The sequence below is a fragment of the Phaenicophaeus curvirostris genome, chromosome 10 (assembly GCF_032191515.1).
Source record: "Phaenicophaeus curvirostris isolate KB17595 chromosome 10, BPBGC_Pcur_1.0, whole genome shotgun sequence".
Taxonomy (NCBI): Eukaryota; Metazoa; Chordata; class Aves; order Cuculiformes; family Cuculidae; genus Phaenicophaeus; species Phaenicophaeus curvirostris.
The window spans coordinates 19,971,445-19,992,201 of record NC_091401.1 but is presented as its reverse complement, the minus strand read 5'-3'; the positions used below and the strand labels follow the sequence as shown (position 1 = coordinate 19,992,201).

At 45.8% G+C, this 20,757-nt stretch overlaps 1 protein-coding gene across 3 annotated transcripts in view; it reads right to left on the bottom strand.

Moving 5' to 3' along the window:
* PLD1 (phospholipase D1) overlaps positions 1-16,041 on the bottom strand; it is a 75,618-nt gene extending 59,577 nt beyond the window's left edge. For 2 of the 3 annotated variants that reach the window (XM_069864565.1, XM_069864567.1), the window contains exon 1: positions 2,287-2,389. The gene's annotated coding sequence lies outside the window, so the exon portion shown is untranslated. Of the gene's footprint in view, positions 1-2,286; positions 2,390-5,341; positions 5,562-15,830 lie in introns of those variants that run through there. The other variant, XM_069864566.1, reaches the window with a different exon arrangement.
* Positions 16,042-20,757: the final 4,716 nt, after the last annotated feature.

Sequence of the window (20,757 nt, the reverse complement as noted above, 5' to 3'; positions counted from 1 at the left end):
ACAATGCCAAGTTGAAATAAACCTTTACACTTTGCTGCTACTAAGAAAAGTAGTAAAAAACTCTGGGCGAGACACGGGATTTCAGTCCACTTCATCAAAGAATGACTTCACCAGCAAAGATTACCTACCTAGTGCTTACTGTTTTATTCATTTATACATAAAAAACAATCTTCAGCAGAAGCTGCATTTCTGACCCCAGCAAAGTCTTCTTCACCTACCAGAGGTCAGGAAACACCTGCCAGCAACAGCATTATGTGCGGCAGGAGTTCAAGCTTCTCAAATGAAAAAGAGCATCCCAGCTCTCAGGAGAAGACACATTATTCCATCTTTTCCTGTAAGACCAGAAACTCAACAGCAATTTCCAATAATCCTGAAAAGCAGAATGTTAAGTATCTGGACAAAACTAAACCTATAAGTGGGTATTTAAGTGAGACCTTTTGATCTTCTTAAAGTATGAAAGTTAAATCTTGGCAAAAAAAAATTAAACACGCGTACCTCTTAATAAACTTTCATTTAATCAACGGAACCACAGCCTAAAGGAATCCCTGTAAACTTTAATAGGTATTTTCAGAGTAGTCTGGTTTGTTTCCTAGCCTATTTCGATAAACCATGACACTCTCTCTTCCCCATGAAGCTCTGACTGAGCCCGGGGCTGGCCCCCTGACCAGCGGGGAGGGCAGTATGGGGGCTCAGACCCCCAGCCAGCCAAACCCTGTGCTAACACAGGTGATGGGGATGCTGTGGGGCAGGGCTCCTCACGCTGTATCCTCAGCCCCGGGGAAGGTCTGGCATGCTTTCCCACTGCCAAAAAAAAAAAACAACCAAACCAAAAACCAAAAAAACAACCCTAATATTACAGACTGGTGGTATCTCCCAGCGAAAGGACAGGAGAAAGGGTCCCTTTTCAGCTGCAGGCAAGCACAGGGCAGGGCAAGTGCACAAGGGGGGCTGGTAGGACCATCCCCAGCAGTGCTCAGCACCCATCCCCTGCCCAGCATCCTTGGGCAGCACTCAGTATTGTAACTTACCCCAAAGGAAGGGGCTTTCTGCGTATTCACAGTAAATATAGTGCAGACTGATGACAAACTGCAAAGGAAAGGTAGGTGGCCCAAGGTCCGAGGGGTTAAACTTGGAGCTTCCCAACTTCTGGCAAAGCTGGGCAGGATTTGGCCACGAGACCCAAGCCACAGAGCTAGCACTGCCATGAGCATCATGAGAAGACGTGGTCAAGAAATTAATTTCCCTGGTTACCTGCAAACCTCTTTCATGAACTTGTGCTATCGAATGCCAGAGATGGTGCGGGAAGGAGAACATGAATTCCTGAGTGATTAAAAACTCTTGAAACAGAGTTCCCACCCCCTGAGCTGCAAAGACAGGCAGCTATGAAACACAACACCGTATGCAAACGGAAAGCATCCCAGCAGCCATGGACCCACCAGCACTGCCCTGACTGACAATCCATCGCTTACGGTCAGCACAGGAACGTCAAGCTAGCAGAGCTTCACCCACCCAATTAAACCATCGGTGTCTGTCCCCCCAGCAGACATGTAACTCTAAGGACTTCAGAGGCACTGTGCAGATTTCTTTAAAGGAAGAATCTGGAGACCACGTAGACCTGGACACACAGTACATATTGTCAGGATGTGTCAGTCTTGCTTGTGCAGGAGAAACACTCCCAAAGCCAGTGGAGCTGGAGTCACTGCCTAGGCCAGGCCTTGGGGCTGAAGATTTCCGAAGAGCAGCCTCCTATACCACGGAAAGCATCATGCCAAGTAAAGAAAAACAGCAACAGGCAGAAAAGACTCTGATTGCAAGAAATCGAGCCGGGAGCCCAGCAGAACAGGTCGTGTCAGCCGGCTGCCAGCGTGTTGGGAAACTCAGGTTTTTCCCTCATGCCCCAAACCGGCGGCTGCTGAGAGAGACCAGGCAGAGACACAGTTTCACCAGCACCGGAGAAACCAGCCAAACTCATCTCAAAACCGCTGAACGTAAAGCGACCGTCTCCGAATGCCCCAACCCGGAGCCTCCGGGCTGCCTGCAGGACTCACCAGCCCCGCTGCATCGCAACCTATCCGCTCAAAAGCACGAAAACTGAGTTAACTCATCCCAACTACATCCTGCGGGGCTGATTAAACACCTCCCGCCGTCAAAGTTTGCTGCCCAGCCTCAGCGAGGAGCCCAAGCACGGGATTAACTCGAAAACAAGCGTCCCGTCTTTAGGTATCTGCCTTTTTCTTCCTCAAAAGCAGCCGCAGCAGCCCCCCCCCCGCATCCCTCGGGACCCACCTCCTGCCCCCGCGGGATGGGGCGCCCCATGGCGCCGTCCGGAGCGTCCCGGCCGAGGAAGGAGCCGCCCTCCCGGCTCGCTGAGGCGCCCAGCGCGGCTCCCGAGGGCTCCGGGAGCGGGAGCGGCCCCGCCGCGCCCCGGCCTATCAGCGCTCCCCAGCCGCCCAAACCCCTCCCCGCGGCGGGGGCGGCTGCCGGGGGCGGGGAGGAACGGGGCAGGCGGCTTTGACCGTTCTACCCTTTTTTTTTTTCCTTCTTATTAGAGAGAGAAAATCAATAAATAAGCCGTTAAGGGTGAAGAGAAAGTCTGCTCTTTATTGCAACTTCCCAGCCCGGCGAGTACAGGGACTCGGAGCGGTTTGCTTCACGCTTGCACAGGGAGCACGGTTTATCTCCTTTTGGACTCATAGAATCCTAGAATCACCAGGTTGGAAGAGACCCACCGGATCATCGAGTCCAACCATTCCTATCAAACACTAAACCATGTCCCTCAGCACCTCGTCCACCCGTCCCTTAAACACCTCCAGGGAAGGTGACTCAACCACCTCCCTGGGCAGCCTGTTCCAGTGCCTAATGACCCTTTCTGTGAGAAATTTTTTCCTAATGTTCAGCCTAAACCTCCCCTGGCGGAGCTTGAGGCCATTCCCTCTTGTCCTGTCCCCTGTCACTTGGGAGAAGAGCCCAGCTCCCTCCTCTCCACAACCTCCTTTCAGGTAGTTGTAGAGAGCAGTGAGGTCTCCCCTCAGCCTCCTCTTCTCTCCCACAAGCCCAGTTACTTCAACAACGAAAAGTCAGTTTTCCTCTCCTGCCGCCAAGAAATTACACTTGGCGAGGAGGACAAATGAAGGAGTCAGTGCAAATTAATGATGAATTAAGTACGCGTGCAATGTCATTTTTAGTATAAGACAACCTAATAATTATGGTCACATATTGTTTGTATCTGAGCGCTGCTTGTCTGCATTTTTCACGTTACTTCCCATATGTCCTTTTTAATATGCAAAGGAGCAGATTTTTTAGCGAGAGAGAACAAAAATTTTTGTCCTCACAGAAGCATTGAACCTGACAAGCAGAGAAGGGAAAATCCTCCGTAGATTAAACAGCTACAACACAGTCTTCTATACTGGCATGCTGGTAACACACCTCAAACCTGTCTGCAGAGTTACAGCTCTCACTGCCAGGGGACACCTGGGTGACTTTTTCCAGGGGAATTCAGTGCTCCCACTTCTGTCTCTATGTCAAGACTTCGATATGGTTGTTATGATATTTTTCTTCTTAAAGGAATTATTTTTTTTTTAATAGCGAGGAACTGAACCCATGGTCCTCAAACCTATGTGAGATAAATAAGCCAACTTTGGTCACTGCAAATGCAGAGACAGAACCTACTCCTGTTCTGGCAGCACAATACTGAAGTTCTCCACTAGAACCGTACCTGCTTTCATAGAATCATAGAATCATAGAATAACCAGGTTGGAAGAGACCCACCGGATCATCGAGTCCAACCATTCCTATCAAACACTAAACCATGCCCCTTAGCACCTCGTCCACCCGTGCCTTAAACACCTCCAGGGAAGGTAACTCAACCACCTCCCTGGGCAGCCTGTTCCAGTGCCCAATGACCCTTTCTGTGAAGAATTTTTTCCTAATGTCCAGCCTAAACCTCCCCTGGCGGAGCTTGAGGCCGTTCCCTCTTGTCCTGTCCCCTGTCACTTGGGAGAAGAGGCCAGCACCCTCCTCTCTACAACCTCCTTTCAGGTAGTTGTAGAGAGCAATGAGGTCTCCCCTCAGCCTCCTCTTCTCCAGGCTAAACACCCCCAGCTCTCTCAGCCGCTCCTTGTAAGACCTGCTCTCCAGCCCCTTCACCAGCTTTGTTGCTCTTCTCTGGACTCGCTCCAGAGCCTCAACATCCTTCTTGTGGTGAGGGGCCCAGAACTGAACACAGTACTCGAGGAGCGGTCTCACCAGTGCCGAGTACAGAGGGAGAATAACCTCCCTTTGGTTATGGACAAACCTGTATCACATCAGCTCAGCTTGTTTATACTGGGCTTACTATGACTTGGCTTTCTAAAACTGGTGTGAGTGATGTGCTTCAAATCTAAAATCAAACAGAGAAATCTAAGGTGTGTTCCCCATTGCTCAGTATTGAGCTCAAACACTGTTCCACTCAGCATCTATGGAGATCTGTGAGTCAGGGCGGCTCACCAGCATTGTCTGTTCCGAGCAAGGAAAAAAGACAGCACAGACATTTCTAACACTCAGCATCATGAGAGAAGGAAGCAACAGAGAAAATCAGGGTGAAACTGCAGCAAAGAATAGGGGCCCTGGGAAATAAGAAAAGTCACCTTACATCACTAGCATCACCTTTGCACTCCAAAGAGTGGGCAAAGCCGTGTTCATGAAGGACTTGTTACCCCCCACTACAGAGAGGTTTCATGCTAATGCAAACATGTGGGATGGGAACCAGATGGGGAGCATCCTTAGGGCACCTGCCTGCCCTGGATACCCCATCTTCATGATCCTCTCCAGTCCAACATCTACTAACCTCACCGCTTCCTACAGCAGGAGGCCAGTGGAACAGCAGGGGACCTCTTCCACCTCCCATCTCTACACACCTCTCTGTGCGCGTTGGTGCTCAGAGGGGACACCTCAGACACAGAGAAGAACTCTCTCTGCAGATAAACCCGTGACTGCCCACTCAGCACTCATTTCAGTGCTCTTCACCTGTACAACTGGATGGCTGAATTATGGTGAACCTTTACAACTCCGTAAGCCTTTGCTCAGTTTATACATATTTAATTTCTCTGCAGCTCAGTTTATTTCGGCAGCTGCTGTGAACTGGGCTACACCAGCAGCAGAAGAGAGCAGATATTCTCCATGAGCATTTTGGCATCTATGTATCACAATTTCCTCTCCTGAACAGCATTACAGAGCAGGTTCTCCACCCACAGTAATCATGTCTTCCAGGAAAAATGCCATTGTCCGCATGTCCATTAGTGATTTGCTACACTTCTCATAATCCTCCCTGTTCCTGTTCATAAAGCGGGTATTTGGCACATACCTTCAAAAATATCCTGAGCTCTGAAAAGCCACAATATTGTCTGTCAGGGGTTTCTTCGAGTCTCTGTTTCCACCTGCATTTCGATCTTGAGGAACTTACATGCAGCTTTTGGAGGACACAGTGCTGTCACAGAGGCTATGAAGTTTTCTTATTTAATGCAAAATGCTGTTGCAAACACCATGCTGCATGACAGTCACATGGACATTGATGGTGCTGCAGTCTGTAAAAATCAAGGTGCTGATATTAGGATTTTTTTATTATTATTTCGTTACATTTCGTTCATGTATTTTATTCTCTTTATAAATTTTCACTGCTATGCCTCGTGAGCTGGCCAAAAGTGGGGATACATGGGGCACAGAGAGACATCCATAAAATTGCTTTTTGAGCACTAAGAGCCTACGCTGCTGCACACCAAATCCAAACCATCAGCTAAAAGATAACCCAGGAAAGGAAAAAGGTATTGTTATTTGTTTTAAATAAGGATCTCATCCCCAATGTTAGTCATCACTTAGTATCGCAAACAAGTGTGGTGGCCACAGGGGACAGAAGAGAGGGACAGCAGCTGCTAGACGCTAGCCTTGGAACAGGCAGGAGCAAGCATGCGAGAACACAACAAAGCCATCAAATTCTCCAAGTCTCTCAAACCATTTTCTTACAGCTAGAAAAGCACTTTCCTATTTCACTGTGTGGCAAGAGGCAGTTTTGCCCAAGGGCTTAAGCTCAGGAGGGCCCTTGGTTTCACGTGGAGCCAGGGCAGGGATCTGTGTGATGTATCTGAACACAGATGTCATCTAAATGCAGGGGCTTACCTGTAGAGATTTTCTCCCCAGATTGCTTTGTCCTTAAGCTGAGTACAGCTACACTAGTACAAACTGCAGCACCGCGTTACTCACAGTGTTACAGATAATAGGCAATTCCCCAGCCTGGTGCTGCTCGACTGCCACACTTCAACTGACACTGTTCCAGCAAGCAACAGGTTTTGGTTAGGAGAAGTATCAAAGATGTCAAAACCAACCAACCCAACCATTAATTGCTTGAGTTGAACACTTTTCTGCCTGTTTTCATGCTTACAGACAACCTGGAAGACCTTTTTCCTCCTTATATTTCCCCTTTAGTTGCATAGACGCTCCCTGGCTCTGAGCATGAGTGGTGCTGGTACCTCTGCAAAGCCATGGAGGTCAGAGGGGAACTAGGGGGAAGACTAGGGAGTAGCTTTTTCACCAGCTGAGTCCTATTTGGGAAGGAGCCTGCAGAGCCCCAGGGGAGAGAGGCAATAGCTGCATTGACTGGCAGTGAGATGAGGGCTGGCTCTGGCATCACACAAGGCTTGCAAGCTCCAGCATGAGGCACCACCACACCTTCTTCCCCTGCACTGTCCCCAGCTTCTGCTGAAACTGTGCTATCCGGAGAGCAGCAGGTCTGTGGGTGGTAGTGGATATATCACTCCTCTGCCAGGTTTTCAAATGGATGCTCACCTTCTACGTAACACAGCAGCTCTGCAGTGCTTTAGGACAACAAGTTTGGTGCACCCTGTATTCCTAAGTGTCACCTCAGTAGGAACCGGATATGTGGTTTTTATTGTGGCCCTTCCAGAACAGTGCAACAAAAAAGGGCCTGAGCTGCTCCTGCAAGATGCATGGAGGGGGCAGAATAGTGCTCAGCTTTGGCAGCTGAGGCCACCACAATACCCAGAGCAAGTGAAGGGACCCTCTGGATGTAATATACACAGGTAATTATACCAGACACTCCAGGATAAGCCAGTGGGGTCCACAACGGGGCAGCCACTGGCGATGCTGCCAACAACGGAGCAGCCCAGAGAACACCTACCATGGGCCAACTGGCAGTAAGCCACATACATGCACAAAAAAAAAAGCAATTTTTATTGTTTTGTCCCATAACACTGGAATTCCAAAAGGAAAGGGCTGGGAGAAGCAGGGAAGGTCGTGGAAGACACAGTGGCAAGCACTTCTTTTTTTTCCCCTCCTCTCTCCAAGGGCTACAATTGTCCTCCTAACTCTGGAGGAAAAGGGAGGGGAGGAAGTTTTGGTGAAAGGCACTGAAACATCACAGCCTGTCTTGGCCACGGTGCCTCCTGGGAGTTGTAGTCATATCTTCTCCACCCAAATTGCTTTTTCTGGCGCAGCTCCACAGAACAGTAATGGTCTTCATGACACAGCAGCAGCCCCTACAGCTCTGTCCCAGCCCTCCCTGCCCCATGGCCAGGGAACAGCAGGACCCTTATGACTTAGGACTTCTTATGAGACAGCCCAGGGGCTGCTCAGGATCCAAACCTTATCGGGCTTGGCCAGAATATTTCAGTTTTCTTTCACACCCTCCCCCTTTCACAGAATTCCCATGGAAACAAAAACAAAGCTCTCACTGTTTGGGTTTGGTTGGTTTTTTTCCTCCTCCCGAGGGGTGTGTGTGAATGAAATTGGTAAATGAAAAGCGAGTATATAGTTATACATATATATGGAATAAAAGATGACATACCACTTCTAGATTGATCTTCCCTGCATTGGTGCATCTGTGATCTGTGTCACCACTTAAGAATCTCGAGGGACAGAAATGGGCCTCAAAGCTAAAACAGTGCATTATTTCTTATATAGCAAACTTGGTTTGGGGCAGGAAAAACCCCAAACCCAACACCCCCTCTACCCCATTTCCACCCTAGCACATCTTTCTGCAGATCCTTGGGTGCCTGTGTGCCCTGTGCAGCCCACAGCCTCCAAGAAAAAGAGGAGAAAAGAAATAAAAGGAGTTTTTTTTCAGCAATTCACCAAACTTTAAAGGTATGCCAAGCACGTCAGTATATGAAGCACAGTATCTGGAGGAAGGAGAGAGTGCAAACCATCTCCTTATGGTGTTAAGCTAAGATACACGCTGTCTTTCTATTTAAAGCCCTACAGAAATATGAATGCCAGGTTTGAGTGAGCTCAACAAGTCCATTGGAAAACAATTTGCATGGTCCTCCTTACCACAGGTTTTGGGCACTTGGCAGCTTTTAATGCCTTACCATTCCCACACAGCAGGATATGACCCACCTTTACCTGCTGGAGAACTGAAGCCTGGATCTGGAAAGGCATATAGTTAATTACAGAGACCAGTGTGACTTCTCTGGGGTCCAAAGCAGCTTTGGGAGTGGGACACTGGCCTGCAGGATGCTCAGGGCTGCGGTCCCCTTTCCCTTCACTGGTGCCACAGACCATGAACCCAGGAACCAGTGCTGGGGGCAACCCTGGCCATGCTGAAGATGAGGGTTTTGCCAGCAACACCAGGTACCCAGGTATGTGCTGCAGGCCAAGTGTTCATGGGACATCCATACCATCCTTCCTTCTCTACCAGCACTGCCAAACTGTCTCCTACCAGGAGCAGGGCAAGAAGAAAGCAAGATGTAATGTGGGGCCAGGGTTTGCGATGTGTCTCTGTTTTCCCTCATCTACCTCAACAGAGCTGTTTCTGATGTAGTCTAAGATGTAGTTCATTAAGAGTGAATTACACATTTTATCATTTGTCCATAACAGCTTGTCAAGTTGGTAGGTTATTATTGGCAACAGGAAAGGAACTAACTCAAACATTCTTCAAGTATGTAATGAGCCCTTGAGTAAGAGTTAAGTAATGAGCGTTTCTTCAGTGAGGAATCTAAGCAAGACATGCTCCACCCATTTTGGTAACAGACAAAGGCTTATATAAGCTAACTGTTACATAAAATCCCAAAATAGGGAGTCGGAGAACTCCCCCACCTTTGGATGATAGCGCAACTGCAGCCCACATATACCTGAGCTGACACTGAACAAGCTCTATGCTAGCGCGCAGTTGATGGCCAAGCTTGGAACTGGCAGAAATGAGCAGCAGAGACAAACACGTCCTGCCTGTGCTTACACTATCCCTGAATACAGCCACGAGTCTGGATATGCCCTCACACAGCTCCGGAAACAGGCTGTACAGTAAGACTCTCCAAGCAGCTTTATAATCGCTAGGATGATCAAGATATATATCTGTTCCTATGTTCTCTTGCATGCCAGGTTGGGCTAAACGCTGTCTGATGCCAGGGTGCCACCTCAAGGGAATCATGCTGAGGAAGGAGTACTCAAATGTAGCATAGTTATGGGGAAACTTCTCTGGGCCTCTCCCTGCCTCCAGGGATTTGCAGACAAGGGACTTTCCAAGTCAAAAGTGCTATCACTGCAATTTTATAGCTCTGACAGCTATTTCTTTCAATAAATTGGCTAGTCCTGTTTCAAGTTCACATGAACTTTCAACTTCCACAATATCATGCAAAAAAAAGCCAACACAATTCACCATAATTTATCTGCAGAGAAAAGGGAATCCGCATCTTGCAAGATCTACAACTATAGCTGAAAAGGGCAGGCTGGCAGGGTATGCAACCTCTTCATCAGGTCTTCTATGCCTGGAAGCCTGTCTGTCTTGAGACAAAGTATCTACGTTAGTAAAGAAATACTTTTCCTCCCCAGATACCTTGCATTGCACCTTAAAATGCACTATTTCAACACTCAGACAATAAAGTCAGCCCACACCAATGGTTATGTCCTAGACACTAGGTCAAAAAACTCACAGAGAGGAGGATTTGCAATTCTTTTCACAACCCAGACACCCAATCCTCCTTCTAACACAGATATCAGATGCAAGTGCATGAGAAATCAGCAATACTTATCTGGTTGGGGGGGAAAAATAGGGGAATAAAGATCTTCAGACACATGATTGTTGACCAGGCAGAGCAAAACGTATCAGGGGTTACTCTCTGGAATACAAGGGTGCCATTCATTACAGCAATCAATTTGCTCTGCAGTACTTGCAGAAACATGCCAAGGCTGTTATGTGATTCTGCCTCACTGACTTAGCATTTGTGATTTGCCTAACCTTTGCTCTAAATAAATGGGAGCTGCACAGAGGGAATTTTGATGCAGTTCCCCTGCTTCAAGAGCATCCTTCCTGCCTGCATCCCACAGGCTTCCCTAGGGTTTGTTTTAAGGGAGAGACAGACAGAAGGCAGGCAGGAGGACAAAACAAAGAAATTGAATGCAATCTGTCTGGCCCACAGAAAAAAAAAAAAAAAAAAGAAAAAAGAAAAGAAAAGAAAGGAAAAAGAATTCAGAATAGCCTGGCTTTAGTTTTGATCATATTATTTAGCTTACTTCAGAATTAAATCCAGATGACATAGATAAGACAGTGGTGACCCCTAGTGCCCTCTCCAGCTGCAGCTTCCACTGTTATTCCCTGTATTGATATTTAAGCATAAACAGAGGGAAGAAGCAGCACTTTTCAGATTTGTTCATCATTCACAAAACCCCCTCTCTCTCTTCCCTTTCAGAAACAGGATCTAATTTCCTCTCTCTACTCCAATTCTATCACCGCAAGGCATTCACTGCACCATCCCTTTGTTGCTGTTGTCTGGGAACAAAATTAAACAAATTTACTTTTATAAGAACTTACTATCTTCCATTGGCTCTTTATTATAGTACATTTATGTTTATTATGCTTGCAGGAAAGAAAGAGCCTATTTTGCTAGCTCCAATCTTGTCAATAGCTAAGAACAGCCATTCAAACTCCTGAGAAGAAACCTTTTCTTGTATAAAGAGTATTTTGCAGCACCAGGGCACTGAAAGAAGCAAGTTTCTTTTTGCGACAACCATCAGTACGCACCAATTATTTTTCTAGCATTGTCAAAACTCGCTGTTCCCGAGACTAAACCTGTACCAGACACAACCCTCTCACTGAGCTGTGGGATGCTTGTCAGGGGCTTTTCGTGGTGTAATCGTGCGAGAACAACACCTCTTTCAGAAAGATCTTAAGACACCTCCTAGTAGATTAGTTTGGGATGCAGGATTTTCCTTGAGGAAATAAGTGATCCTGGTACAAGTGTGAAAGATCTTTAGCTCCCTCGTAAAGGAGGACTTTGGGTATCTCCCCTCTTGCAGAGGCTCCCTTTGTGATAGCACCACGACTCATTGCTCTGGGGGACAGGGTTGTGCTTCTCATCATTTGGTAGAACTTCACATATGTAATAGGATCTTGTCACCATTTCCACAGCCAGAGAAGACACCCGCTGACAGTCCCCACAGCAACATTTCTGTCCTCAAGAGAGCAGCAAATAGCCCTGTGCAGCCTAAGGGCCTGCCACAACTTTATCTAATGCCTCTCCTGTTCTGCATTTCCTCCCCACCCCTTGCAGGGAGCAGTCAGTGCCCACAGCCAGCACCCCAGCACCCCTCCTGCTGCATCATGCGAAGTTCCCCCACAGAGCCCAGATTCCGCAGAGCTGCCACCCTCACCTCTCAAGCCCCAAGAGCAGTTTAGCACTTCCCAGACCAAAGGTTATTCCCCACCTCAGCACTGCAGGGCCCTTTCTGGGGCTGCATTTAAATCTCCAAGCTCTGCGTGGAGCACAACGTGTCTCTCCCACCCCGCAGGCAGCCCAAGCTCGCTCCATCACCCTCGCTTCCCCAGCAGTGCCACCTCAGCTTGTGGCACCAGCACCATGTCGCTGGCACCTCCTTCCCCTTTTGCTGCCCACAAGCCCGTTTCTTCACCAGAAACAACTTCCAGCTCTCGGCCACCCCTGGTCGCTCATCCCCAGACTTCCTTCCCCTGAAACCTTCAGGCTTCCTGCAACCCTCTCAACGCCTTCAACCAGGAAAGCATCATCCCCCTTCTCCCAAAACACGCTCTTTTGTTAGCCTTTAGACCCATGACTCAGCTCAGCTGGGGATGGATCAGCCAAAGGTGAGGCTGCTTGATGCCTCTGCAACGTGTCTTTTACTCACTGCAGGGCTCTGCAGGCGAGCTTAACTAAAGCTACTGCATTTTTTTCCCAATTTTAGTGTGAGGCATAACATTGTTCTGGTCATATGTCTACTCTCTGAATATTTTTTCCCTGGTTTTATATTTCTAGGTGCATGTGTTTACTTGCTTAAATTAAAAGCAACGACCTCTTGGATTTGGATTCTGTTCTACTTTTTTTTTTTTTAGAGTAGATTTCAAGGGGGGATAGGAAGTGTGCTAGTCATTGCATAATTTTAAGTTGGTTTTACTTGATGTAAATTTAATTTTCATTTCTAGTATCCTGTTTGGAGATACCCTGTATTGCTCTCATGTTTCTGGATCCAGCACTGCTCTAGCCTTCCCACTTTGTTTTCTTTCCCCACTGTTTTATTTGACTATGTGCAAAAGTCCCATCCTCTGAGCCACTGTTTGCTTCTTGCACAATGTTTCATACTGTTCCTCATGAGTTTCTTTTCCTTGTCAGCTTTAGCAAACACCATTTTCTCTTTATTGCTGTTCTAACTGCATGTTACAGAGGGCACTATAAAATCATGGTCTATAGCATGCATATCTTATCTTTCTATAGATGCATTTTTTAAAAATAGTATATTTTTTCTCTGTATTCTCTTTTTCTTTCTTTTTTTTTCACTTTGCTTGGTGCCAGCTCTTTGTACTCCAGTTATGTTCTGCATCTAAACCAACTCTGTCGGGCTTACATGTGCCTATAGCTACTGACAATATTAGTTCTGAATATTTTAATTTAATCTCTGGATTCCTTCTCTAAATGCTCAAAATCAGCTCATCATTTTGATTTTTTTATTTTCATGTGAATCACGTTTTTTCTATGCTCTTGGAACATCCTATTTTCCTGGTTCCTCAGATCCTTGTTTATACTATTGTAAAGTTACTCTTTACAAGTGAAAATTCTTTCTTGAATGTCACTTGAACATCAGAACCTGACCCAGGCAAAGCCAGATTTGACACAAATCCAGCCAGGAAAACAGTCCATCATCAGGTGAAGCAGAATTACCATCCTTTAAAATGCTTTTATTTTTAAAGGGTGTTTTTTAAAGGGTGACTGAGTGTTTTTTCCTTCCAAAGTCTATACTTGTTCAAGGAAACTATAAATCCTGTGGCTTGTCTGACACTGCAGGTCAGACAAGATGATCAGAGTAGTTTATTCTGGCATTCATACTTAAAAACTTACAAATATTCAGGCAAACTGCAACCACAGAGTTGCATCTAGTAGAGATGGTCAGACAAGATTAAGGAGTTGCTGCTTCAGATCTTAAATGCTCTGAATTCACCTACAGTCCTGCGGAGCAGCTAGTAACACAGCAGCTTTTACTAGTTTTTCTTTTTATCAGATCCCTTATAACTTTCAAAACTTTCCTGTTCAACTTTCATAGAATCATAGAATCACCAGGTTGGAAAAGACCCATCGGATCATCGAGTCCAACCTTAACTTTGTTAGAAAACTGGCCTAATATACCTTATACCACTTCACATCCATCTTCCTAGTAATGGAGAGCCAATGTTTTACCCTGATTATTGTTGCACTGGTGTCTCCCCAGCTTCTAACTAATGTAAACCATAAGATGACTCAGTCCAGGGAGGTTTTTCAGTGCTGCAGAGAAAAGGAGATGGTGTGGCCCATTCGATGGATCACAACAGGAAAAAAATGGTGTTGAACAAATCCTGAAAGCTTCAAGACGCCATAAGCTGGAAAAACCCACAGGCTCTGCAAGGGATGCAGAAGGTGCAGCAGCCAAGACGGTGGAATGCAGTGGCTTGAGGTGACCAGCAAGTCCTCCAGAGAAGGGCTGGACACCACATAGCACCACTCAGCAAAGACACACAGGAGTAAAACGCAGGCTGGAGCAAATGGCATGCAGCAACAGAAGGCACACACACACATGTATAAAAAGGTTTTATTCTTCCTTCAGAAAATGTATTAGGAAGCATAAAACTAGCCTAAAAAAAGGTAATTTACTCTTTGAAAAATACACATGGAAAAAGGCAATAAATAATGCTGTGCACTGCCCTTCCAGAGTTTAAACTAAACTCAAAGCTGCCTTCAGTCCCAGTCCCCAGTACTCTGCTCCTAGTTTGCTCATGCCCTTCTCTAAAAACAGTAGCATAATTCTCTACTAGTCTTTTCTTTTTTAAAAATCTCCCAGTCACTTCGCACGATCAAGTAAAACATTTAAGACCAGGTTTTGCAATAGGATGGAAACTGAAAACGAAGCACGAATGAAAAGAACACCCAAGAAATGCAAAATCTTGCATACAAAACCCCGGAAGAGTCCATGTGATAGTCATACTCACCAACACGTGAACTGCACAGACCTCAGAAGAGCACTGCCAGGGCTTTAGTCTCACCTTCCTTTAATTATGTCCATAAATTTGGGAAGACCAGAGTATTCCAAATCAAAGCATGCTCGGTAGACCCAAGTGTACAATAACACAGGATGAGCTGCCATCCCATGGAAGTCTTTTTCAAGGAAATAACCTGACCCAAGTGTCTATCTGAGGTTTGGGATCAGTGTGCTGAGCAGCACAGTATTTACCTTATTTACCTATGTATACAGCAACGCCCATTTGTCTGGCTAATCCATCAGGTCATCTTCCAAAAGAGGAAAACATGAAAGGAAAAGCACTGAAAATTTTTGCATTTCATCTAATTTTTGTGCTTTCTCAGCCAGCAATCGGTGTCCTGTTATAGATTTCTGAAAATTATTAGCAAATATATATAGAATGCTAACAAGCAAAGCAAGCAGAGCAACCAGTGATATGCAGCCTTACAGATGTCAGTCATTATTAAATCTTTCAATGAAAGTGGCCGTAAAGTGCCAAATTACTCTGTTTTACTCTCTGTCACACTTACTGAGTGAATGCAAACCTATACCAAAACCGGTTCTTCAGCAATTTAATTATAAGCAACATGCATAGCAGCCTGTAGCACACACCTAAGAGACTGGCCACTTGTTTTTTCTTTATTTAATTTTTAAATGTCTTTGGTTTTCTAACTTTCTGCCAGTCCTCAATGGATACCAACTTATCAGCCGGAGGAAGGTCCTTGCTGGGAATTCTCTGGCTCTCCTATATGTAGCTGAATGACATGACTGTGAGGTGTTTGGTTGGCATCCACAGCACAGCCCCCATTGCCAGCTGAGGACACCAGAGGTTTCTGTGAACATACAAGAAGGGCTGGCACTAATTTGAGGTCACAGAATAATTTCTGGCATCTCTCCAGGCAGTTCCTTACACAAATGATCTGCATTTACTTGTAATTTGCATTAATATTGGACTGAAAAGCTGCTTCAGAAGACAGCTGTTTCCAAACCTTTGGGTTCTCCCCATAACCAAACATCTCCAGGGTGGTTTATGCGAGTGACGATTGCAGCTGGGTGTGATTCAGAGCTGCACGGCTCTAGTTAGTATTGACTTAGGTAACTGAAGGCTGCCATAAGCAAACTGCCCATCCCAGATACAAACATCCTTATCTCTTGGCAGCTCTGTTCCTTCTGCATTTAAAGCAAAATCATGCTTTGGAATCAGGAATGGAGGTTAAGCTGATGAGGGCGAGCACCATTTCACATCACTTCCTCCTGCTGTTAGTGGCATTCCCAAACAGACCTTATGCCGACGAGTACCCCACTAAGCCAGCCCCAGCAATCTCTCGCTTCAACTAGCTGGTACTTACCTGGGTATGAACTAAATTCACTGCAAAGTCCCCAGAAATGGTGTGGCATGTCATGCTCAAGCATTAATCTGTGGTACACAGCCAGCAGTGTGAAATTCCAGCACTGCACTTTAGGTGCAGCTATTTCTGGAACCCTTCTGGAGCCTGTGGAGAGGACCGTAGCACTTCTACTCTGAGAGCCAGTTGACCCACAAGATGCATGAAGTTAAGAAATAAGTGGATGAAGGTATGCCAGCAGCAGAGCGGGATCGCCTGTCGCTGCTCCAGCTCTGAGCCGCTTCCTCTTTGCGACGTCACTTTAGTGTTACGCTGAAGGACCAAAAAGCAGGCAGCTCATAGCCTTTTTCTTCTTCCTTTTTTTAATAACTAGTTGAATATTTATTGTTTTAAAGCTAGGAAGAAGTGACTTTATCTCGGAGCAGTGGGGAAAAAAAATTGTAATATTCCTGCACCTAATCATGTTAAATGGAAAGGAAAAGCAAGACTCTGGCCAACTACTTTCTTCATAGTTTTTAATGGATCTGGGCTGCAAGGATATCGATACTAGTTTAAAAATGGGTGACCGGAGGTAGAGAAGTGAGGAGCTGCATGGTGATAGCAGAAGAAAAGGTGCTTCAGGATTTCCAGTTCTCAAAACGCCTGACTCCCAATACGTCATCCTCTTTCAGTATGAAACCACTCAGCCATTTCAAATTTCCTACAATGTCTTGACAGAGTAGCTCTGCTTTTTTTCTGCTGCTTTTGGTGTCCCTCTGGTCCCAGGGGAGCCGTGTGTATATAGCATCCCGCCAGGCACACAGCCGGCCCCCGGAGGCTTTCTAAGAACAAACTGGGGAAGGAGTGTGCACAGGCACCGGGCAAGACAGTTGTGACATATTTAGGTGCTCAAATATTGATTTTCTTGCAAACAATAATTGCCTAGCCCCCGGGGTGAGGGTCCACTGCTCACCTGCATTTAATTGGGCACATCTCACCCAGCCATCACATGCCGGGGTGCACAGCTACTTACAGCCACTTGCCTAATTATTTCATAAAAATACTGAGCATCGCATACGATATTCACAGAAATTGCAGCCTTTTGGGGAAGAGGCAGCAAAGATTCATGTGGTATTAGTGGCTGAGCTTCAGTAACTAAAACTTGCTTCACCAAAACTGGAGTATAATGAGGCTTCCCTGCCAGCAGCAATTAGAAATGAGCATTATATGATTGCTTTCTGCAGAAATTGCACTTTATTATTTTCCTACTGTGAGGGACAGAGAAATGTCATAAGTGGAGAAGGTGCAGCTCCTTTTACAGATTTGCTCTTGGCAAGTGGGTATACTTCTTATAAACTCTTCAGAAGTACTTGATTCAGAATTTTTGAAAGGTTGTCTCATCTTCACTCTGAAACACTTTTCCATCTTCTAGCTCCATACACAGCAGTTTTTATCAGGCTGGTGGATGAGGCTGAACTCACAGAGTAAAGCTCTCCTGAAGCTTCATTTAGCAATGAAAAGGAATGCTTTAGTTCCCTGGGAGAGATCTGAGTGAAAAACCCTCTGAAAAAAGAATAGGGAAAAGGCAAACAACAGTTAGGTTTATTGTATTTAGGTTAATTATTTTAGTGGTAGTACTCGTTTTGAAGGTCAGTATTTATTTCAGTAAACTATAGCTGTCAGTCAGCAGCAGTCCTCCTACTTTGCTTAGATGAGGAAAAGAAAAGCATGCATTTTTAAAGCACTGATGGCACAATGCTGCTCATTACCCATCTCCTTTGGCTCGCTGGAAACCGAGCCTGAACTTTCTGCGCTGCAAATGCCAGCTTTGGACCTTTTAAGTTGCCGATGACGTACTCCACTATCTGATATTTGGGAGGTTCCTTGTGACTTCAGACGTAGTTGTGAGCATTCAGCGTTTTGAAAATCAGATTTTAGAAGGATGTCGTAAAAGGAACACCTTCATCTAGTCATTGCAAGCACCGCAGATCACTCTGGAGAATGCAGTCCTTGCACAAATAGGTTTAGGGTGATACTGCTATTAATGACTTTATTGACTGAGATAGCATTCACACAGCAATAATCTGGGCAAGGACTGGTTTAATTAGGAGCACTAAAGCTTGTTGAGTGACCAAGCATAGTGCTGAGTCACATCACATGAAACAGTATGGAGACTGCTTAGGGCCATGGAGTTAAATCCTTCCTTTTAAAATCTTTCCTAAGACTGTTCCCCTGGGAGGAGCAAGCCAGTGGGACATTTGGCATCACAGCAAGCTGTTCAAGTGGGTACCACAAATGTATCTGATCAGAGGCTAAAGAAGAGGATTTTCTGGATTCCTAAGAACCAACATGCCAAATATTACTTCAGTGGAGACACGCTTGTAGTGAAAGGTCTAGGGGCAGTGGTTATAAAGTGGAGAGGGGCAGATTTAGACCAGACATAAGGAAGAGGTGAGGCACTGGCACAGGTTGCCCAGGGAAGTTGTGGATGCCCCATCCCTGGAGATGTTCAAGGCCAGGTCGGATGGGGCCTTGGTCATTGCTCTGTAGGCAGGAGGAAGCGTTTAAAAAGACCGGACAAAGCCCATGAGCCCAGGTTCCTGGTTTGGGAGATGATATCTTCTGGGAATTGTAGTTCCTGGGAAACATGAATTTGCAGCCAGGAAAGCCAGCAGCCTGCGAACATTTCCATTAAATGTGTTGAATTCAAGAGAAGGAAATTTTTATAGGCAGCCCCACTCGGAAATTAGCAGAGTGCAATAGGAAAACTTGAATGCACTTAGGAGAAGTAGACACTAAGGAAGAAACTCTTCTTGCCTTCACAAGAATTGGAAAGGGGTAGTGTTTCTTGGACTCGTCAGTCAAAGGGAAACTAGCCTTGGGGTTCACTAGGAACTATAAAGGCTGCTTGAGAAGAAATTATTGGCTGGCCAGAGACTTAAGCACAGCTAAGCCATCATGGCTTAGGGGGGATGAAAATATCATAGAATCATAGAATAGCTTGGGTTGGAAGGGGCCTTGAAGATCATCTAGTTCCAACCTTCCTGTGATCCTGGCAGAGTTGAGGAAGATAGCTTTGCAAAAAGGAGATGGAGAATTTGGACCCCAACCTCTGCCTGCCCGGCGGCAGTGAAGAGCTCCTCTGCTTGCTGCTTTTGCCTAAGGATGAGGCTTCAGGGCATGTGCTGCAGAGCTGTTGAACAGAAACTGCAGATACTGTTAAAAAAAGAACCTGTTGGTATGAAATGAGAATTACTGACAAAAAGTGTATAGCAGTTGTTTGTGGTTTACATAAGTTACCGCAATGTATTTGTGCTGAAAGAGGTGGCGGAAATGTTTCTAAGGACAACTAAAGAACCGAACACAGTACAGAAGTCAGGCTGATAGATCAAAAAATGGACACTACGTTTGTCTGAAGCTTCAAATACTATTTTTGGTTTATATTTTTGTTCTGGAAAAGACTATTATGTCCTTGTTTGTAAGAAGAAACATTGTCATGTGCCTATGCAAAATTCAGTACAGTACGTTCAGTGCAAAGTCTGCGTGCATTATCTAAAATCCTGGAGTCCACTGGGTGAATAACCAACCACCTTTCATTACCTTGCTCAAACTCGCCTTCAAAGCCACCAGCCCTGCAAACCCCCACCTGTTGGTCCATGCCTGCTCTTGGCCCTGTGCTGTGAAGGTCCCGGCAGGAATGAGTTCTTGCTGGAAAGCCATATGTGTGTGCAGGCAATTCAACTGTGGAGGTCTTGGTTTCATGACTGACATTGGCCCTCTGCAGCCTCTCTGCACTTGGTTAGAGGGCTCTGTACTCACAGTGCTATTTAAGAAAATGCAAGCACCTACCCTGCTCTCCTAGTTAGGGGCAGAACATCAGTGGGAGCACTGCACTTACAAACTGAACAGTAAATAATTGAATATAATAACCGGTGAAGTCTTTTATGAGCTGAATGGGGCCCTAGGACAATAAAGGGTGTTGATGTATCTTATTTGTTACCATCTGCACATATTGGCAGTAAGGCTAAACCTAGCTGTCAGAATCATAGCCTTATAAAGGCCTCTTAGACATTATTTTCCACTTGTACAGATTTGATTAGTTCTTTTCCCCTCAAGCAGTGCAATACAAATTTTTTTTTCCAGGTAATGCAGCCATTTTCTAGTTAAAGAAGTAGAGACAATGTTAACGCAAAAAAGCTTGCCTAAATTAAACCTGTTATTTTCTACATGGACACTTTGGCAATTGCTTCTTCTCTGAAAGGACTTATAAACTAGAATTCTGATGGATGAATTCTGCAAAGATGGAGTTTAATCTGAGTCCCCACAACATTCCCTGGATCTAGCAGGCTGATGTAAGTTTAGAGCACAACAATCATATTTTCTTTTTCAAAGATAAGCTGTTGTGATCTCTGGTTCGCCTTCCCCACAGCTGGCAGGGTTGCAGGGCTTGTGCACTTTTGGGAAGGGAACATTTTGCATTACAGGAGAGTGCTGAACAACACTGTGAGGAAAGGATCAGGAGAAGAAAGAGCAGTATGATAACATGACATAGCACAGAAGCACTTCCAGATGAAAACATCACTTCCCCTTCTGCAGAAATCAGAGCTGACCACAAAGGGTTTTTTTGCCTGAAGCAGCAGCCGAGGTGTGCAAGGCAAGGCAGGGGCAACAACGCTGAGCACCCCAGTTAAGCTGCTGTCGAAATCATAGCTTTGGGATGACTGTAGCCAACCCTGGGGTGTTCCCAGATAATGAACCTGTGCAGAGGCACAGACAGCAGCACACTGTGCAGCCTGGAGCTTCCCATTCAGGGTCTGGGTTTGTGCCTGGAAAACCATCCATTTATGTTGGTATGTGTTCACTTCTGCATGAAGATAATCTTGGTGCCATTAACGCAGTCCAATGTCTGGTTTCCAGAACGCCTAGTACCAGACTTATTCTATTTGTTAAT